At 39.6% G+C, this 5,222-nt stretch overlaps 1 protein-coding gene across 2 annotated transcripts in view; it reads right to left on the bottom strand.

Annotated features, from left to right (window-relative positions):
* RAB2A (RAB2A, member RAS oncogene family) overlaps positions 1-5,222 on the bottom strand; it is a 30,821-nt gene that overhangs the window by 21,892 nt on the left and 3,707 nt on the right. The window lies entirely within an intron of this gene.

Here is a 5,222-nt window from a genome sequence, read left to right as displayed (position 1 = left end):
GTGTGGGCCTCTGATAAAAAAAGTGATGCTTTATGTGTTACAAACATTATTCTGGGCTGTTTTCTGGACTGTAAGCTTTTCCAATTCCTATGACATTGGTTAATAAAAACTTTTTGAGAGACTGATAGAGACATAGTTCGAGGAGTTACAGGTCTTCAAACTAGCACAAAAATTTTCATCCCTGGTTGAACTGTATTGCTGCATGGACATACATCCCATGTGCTTCTCTAAATATACCTCAGAATAGAGACCAAAACACAAAATCAAACTAATGCTGTCAGCAGAGCATGAAGCATTATCAGCCACACAGACTTTTAGGGCCTGCACTGAAGTCTGCATGAACCTTCAAGCTACATCACTGGGTCACCACTGACACAGTATCTGTGGCACATTTGAGAAAAGCCTTGAAGTTTTACTATTTCTATAAGAAATGTGTCATTTCCAAATGCGTGGTGTAGTCACATAGGTGTCAGCTGCAAAATGTGCAGACAACACTTTGCTATCAAAAAAGGTTCCTTCCAAGTTCCTTAATTGCATATTTTTTTAAACTAAGAGGAAAACAAACAAGAAGCCACGAGGCAGTGTAAGAAAGTAGTACTGCTACTAATTTAAAACTGTTTACACTTATATAAACTTGATGGAAAGCTAAAAAGACATCTAAGACACAACCAACTCACCCAAGTGTCACACTACATATGACAACTGTCAGTTGGAAGCCACTCCACCAAGCTGATCCCTGGAACACAACGTTCCAGAGGAGTGATACATACCGCTGAACATAGCTTTGGGAGTTACAAATAAACTAACAGCGGCTTCTAGTCACTTGGCAACTTATTTATACAAACACCTTGCTCTTCATTGCAATCATCTCTCTGCTCCAGAATGCAGGCCATTTAGGCATCCAAAGCAATTTCCAACAATCCACAAATAGAAAACTTTAGCCCTCCATTATTAGAAATACTCTTGTGAATTTAATTCAGGTTATAGATATATTTGAAAAATTTAAGTAGCTACTATCATTAAAATGGGAGGTTTGCTATGGACAGAAGGAAGTTGTTTGCCCTCCTTCCACCTAAGGCCCTATCCTAAGCACGAGTCTGCTCTGTTATTCTAGAAAGCCACAGAGAAACTGATGGGAAATCTATAACCAGTCAAAAAAGAAACTATTAATAATATAGTATTTCAATAACCAAATACATTTAGGCACACAAGAGACAAAGGTTTATGAACACTAAGCTAGAAGGTCTATCAAGTTAACTTGACTTCCTGAAGTGCCATCACAGATGTGAACAGTAACTTGGCTACTGGCACATTCAGACAACGGCCCTACTGCACAAACTGCAACAGGAGGAACTATTGACTGGACATCAGTTCATACTCCCAGCCAGAAGCAAATAGTGACCAGACTAGCTTCAGGAACCAAAATAGATCCTCTGCAAGTTCTTGATGTTATTTCACAGCAGCAGAAGAGAGCCATGAGCCCTGAGTCATCAGAACCTGAGCTGTAAGATGTAGCAACAGTCCTGCAGATACACTGTTAGCCAAATTTGTAAAAATACAGCAGAAGAATCCACCAGCCACCCATGAACATAAAAATATGTGCTGACTACCAAAGCAAGTAGAAAATATCATGAAGCAGACAACTGATCAAGAGCTCTTGAGGGGAGGGGGAGTGCACTCCATCCTAGCAATTTTCAACATCACTAAGATGAAATGAATACTCATTTAATCAATTTAATAAATAATGGAGCTTTCTTTGGTTCTACTAGATCCAACGCTTTTGCAAATACATGGGGGGAAAAAAAATATGGATTTCCAAGGATTAGTATATTCAGAATATCTGAAAGTGATTGGACAAGTCACACCTTGGCTTTAGGGAAAAGAGATGGAAGGTGTAATTGTTGAAGGCACATCTTGCACAAATGTACTATTTTTGTGCAAGCTCTCAACTACTAGAAAACGCTGTCAATTTAATTAGAAAGCTCACTTGTAGAAAAACCAAGAAATCACTTGAAATCAGCTTATAAAAAGGAAAATATGATTTCAGATATTTAGTCTTAGTCTGAGCAAGTCTAAGGTATTACAGAAATGTAATAAAGAATGAAAAGAATCATTTACACAGATTTCCATTAATCAGAAATAGATACTAAAATACACTGTGTTTAAACACATAGGAAAAATTCTTACTCAGATCAATTTATTTTCAAGAACATCAGCAGTATTACTTAGTATCATCACTAATCTCTTCCCACACAGTGCCCGAGACAACTTAAAATTCCCTTTTTTAATAACTGCTTATTTTTGCTCATCAACAAATGTTTTGCTCACCAACTACCTGTCACTAGCAGTTGATACAATACAGAATATTCCCCTCAACAACAAAGTGAAGGCTGCTCGCTCAGCCTGATAACAAGCCCAGCATCTCTGCTTCTCCTTAGAAAAACTTAACTGGTGTAATTTTAAGTTTTCTCATTGTTATGCTGCCCTAATACAAACAGCTTCGTCTACACAGCTTGTTTAAACTCCCAAAGCTTAAGAGCTGCCAGAACAGTCATTTTGGTTTTTAGCAGCTTCTGTAGACCTTTTCTAGTTCCCTAAAAGTTATTTTTGCAGCTGACACTAGCTCAAATACCATGCTTCCAAAAAGGAGTAACTTAACTTCTCGTAGTGGGAAATTACAGAATTTGTTTTGACAAAAATATTTCTCAGTCCATCCAACTATTGAAAGGCATTGTTAATATTAAAGCCAGGGGAAAAGGGAATAATGCAGGGACTAAAGACAATTGAACAATTTGGTGTAATACCTGTGCTGCCCTTGACTGCCCTAAAGCCCTTAGAAAGGAAAAGTGAGGAGAGCACAACAGGACACACTGTTTGCTTGTGTAGATGTATGATCAGCAGTAGGACCAAGACCAAAACACCCAACACTAAACATGCAATGGCCACACTGGAAATTTCTCACAGAATGTGGGGTTTGGTTGTTTGGTAGCGGTGGTTTGGAGGAGGGGGGAGTGGGGCATGGAGGATGTGTGGGGGTGTTTGTGTCAGGCTAGTTTTACTGGACTACCAGCTCACAGGACCTGGTACTGCACTACAGTTTCTAATGGGCATACGTGTGTTCCTTGAGCACATCTTCCAGTTCAGCCTCACCCAAAAAGAATCCTGTGCGTGCCAGCACGTGAAAGCCAGATTGCAGTGAGCAGAGCTAGCTCCTGTAACACTCCTCCCCAAACTAAGATGCTAATGAAAAAGCCATGCTACAAGTTCTGATATGAGCAGAGCACAGGAAGGGAAGGCTCCAGCTGCCCCGGGAGTGATGACATCTTCCTGCAGTGAGATATGCTGCAGCTTCTGCATGCTCCCACTAGGAAGACGTGGAGCTGCTCCCTGGAAGCTGCATTCACCTGCTGAAGGTAACACAAACTGAGCACTCCTGCACAGAAACGTCTGGCCAGAAAAGCACAAATTAAAGTGTTTGATTCTGTTATTAAAGTACGTCCTTACTGCTAAGCAGTCAAAATAAATTTTATGCAGTTTTCCACTTCTGATGTTTCTGCTTCCTGTTCAGTGATGGATTAACAGCAGCTATGTAAGTCTAGCACTAAATCAGAGAAGTATTGGCACTGGGACTCAGTAAATACCAACTGAAAACCTAAGTACTTCATGTGTTTCCTTACCCATAGGTGTAAGCCAAACTTTCTCTTATCAAATAAAAATTGGTACAGCTTAATAAGTAAGGAGGCAGCACCAGTAAGAGATAGCAGGTCTTGCTACTGGAAAAAGAGGTTCTGGAAAGTGCTCAAGGCAGATACACAACACAGACAAGGTAACCTTGGTCACTACAGACATCTTTGTGTAGCTTAACACTTGTTAAGTAAAACACCTCTCGAGAATAACCTCGTCCTGCCTCTTAGTCTGCCATTCCTACAACACCTTTGCACCCAAGACCAGAGCTCAGGCAGTGGAATTTAGATAGGCTTACATCCAAGACTGGATTAGAATAAAAATAGCCTGGGTTTGAAAAATCAAGACTGCATACAGTTAAAATTTTAACTATGAGCAATAGACTAAGTCTCTGCTTACAATTTGTAAATTATTAACCACTACTCAAGTGTTAAGCTACTCAAGTGTATGAAAGTTTTCAATGAATATTTTTAATTTATGTATTATATACTTTAGCTAGCCAGATACAAATTCTTCTTGAGCACAGATTTTAAGTTATAATCAAAAGCAATTCTGTTGGAATTTTGGCTGCCAGACACTTCCCATGCATTCAAGAAGCAAAACAGACAAAGAGCTACCAATTCAGACACACCAAGAAAAACACTATCTACTCAGAAAAAAGTTAAGTTCACTTGTATTCAAGGAACAGATAATAGCACATTAACAAAATCAGTTTAAAAGTCAGTGGCTGCACTGGTAGTAAAAGCAGTCATTTTGACTACAGAGAATCTGTCACAAATTTAGAAAACAAGAATTAATGTAGGTATGTTCTTATGTGGTCACATGAGATAACTAGAAGCTTGCTTCTGATGCTACTGTTTATGCAGAGGTTTGCTTGTCTATCCAACTTAAAAATGACCAGCTCCCTTGGCAGCTAGCAATCCCCAGCTACAACAGTAAAAGCGCCCAGGGCAGAAAAAGCCTGAAGCACAACATGGCCAAATTCCTCTACGCCTTCTCAGGGAGAACTTCCAAGCAGGTGCAGGTGTCAGATGCCATTGCAAGTGATAAGCTTGTAATATAATTAAGGTACTTCAGATCTTACTTACAAAGGTAGCAAAAATATTGCATTTGCTTGCATTTTTTTATACATGTGCATGTACATAGGCATGTATGTATGAATGGACGTCCCTTTATTTGCTGTACCAAAACAGCACATGTATGAGGCTACAGCTCATGCACCTGTCCATTTGTGAAGGTATCCTGAAATGCCTTAGGACACTGGAGAAACAGAGCTACCAGCAGCAGGATCTTAAAGCATCATAACAAGGTGTAGACACTGAAGCTGACTGCATTATGGTGAAGTGACTGAGAAGTTGGCTTTGCCAATGTATGTTCTTAACCTAAACCCCCTCAAAAGTCAGAGTCTGGGTTTTGGGTGGCTTTTCAAAACTTTAAGCTCTTACCTGTCGCCTCTTTGTCTGAAGTATTTACTGTTTTCATGATTATGGTGAACCTGCATTCTTAAGTGGTCTTCTATGAGAACAGTGAGCCCTATC

The sequence above is a fragment of the Merops nubicus genome, unplaced genomic scaffold (genome assembly GCF_000691845.1).
Source record: "Merops nubicus isolate BGI_N331 unplaced genomic scaffold, ASM69184v1 scaffold19706, whole genome shotgun sequence".
Taxonomy (NCBI): Eukaryota; Metazoa; Chordata; class Aves; order Coraciiformes; family Meropidae; genus Merops; species Merops nubicus.
Note: the sequence above shows the minus strand (reverse complement) of the source record. Positions and strands in the feature narration are given on the sequence as shown.